Consider the following 1071-nt stretch of genomic DNA (forward strand, 5'->3'; position numbering starts at 1 on the left):
GGATCTTCCTGGCTCAGGTATTGAACCCACATCTTCTCCATTGGTAGGCAGGTTCTTTACCACTAGCGCCACCAGGGAAGCCCACATTTCTTAAATTGCGCATATATGTTTTTGATGATCTCAATTTATATGTGAAAAAATTTATATTGGTCACTTTGATTTAGACCAAGGGCTTTACTTTTTATCAGCAACTAGGAAGATTTTCTTCTTCTCTGTAGTGAGAGTTTGCAGGAACATGGAATGCAAAATTTGGAAAGTTGGTACACAATATTTAATCCATGCAAAGAATTTGGACAACATGCATACAACCTTATTGAAAGAGTTTTAAAAATAGTCACTTATTTTTTGTGTTTTAGTTCTTTCTCTCTCTCTTTTTTTTTGGCAAGGATGAGGACATTACACATAGTTCCTAGAATTTATGGTATTGAAGGATATAGAAATCTCTAGACCTTGGGCTTTTATTCTGGAATTTTATATAATATATGCAGTTGTTTATATTTGTAGAGTTTTCTGGGTTCAAGTTCTTTTCACAAATATCTGGCTGTCACAAAATTCAAGACCCAAAGCACATATAGAATCACTTACCTGGAGGGAGTTTGAAGTTCCTCCAAATCTTTTTCATATCTGTTGTACTCTATTGTTCATTGATATAGTCTAAAACATAATAGAAACAAAAAATATGACTGCATATGAAGCATTAAAATTTATCCTGACTTTCTGATCCATGAATAAACACTATCATGGTAAGAAGGTCAAGTAGCAGCCATGGGAGCTCTTTTGCCTCTTAAATGCATGAACATCTAAAATGGGCAGCGTGACTGTTACAGTGCTGTGTGTTGGTTTTCTGCTTTGATGACTCCTCTTAGAGGAGGCAATTTTCTTTGTAGGACCACCTGTGCAGTTGGGGTACCAGTGGGGAAAACCCGGATATCTCTACATTCCTAAGCCAATTCAAGGTGCTCATCAGTCGGTTCAGTTGCTCAGTTGTGTCCAACTCTTTGTGACCCCAAGGACTGCAGCACGCCAGGCTTCCCTCTCCATCCACCAACTCCTGGAGCTTGCTCAAACTCA

The sequence above is a fragment of the Bison bison genome, unplaced genomic scaffold (genome assembly GCF_000754665.1).
Source record: "Bison bison bison isolate TAMUID 2011002044 unplaced genomic scaffold, Bison_UMD1.0 scf7180017864359, whole genome shotgun sequence".
In the NCBI taxonomy this organism is placed as follows: Eukaryota; Metazoa; Chordata; class Mammalia; order Artiodactyla; family Bovidae; genus Bison; species Bison bison.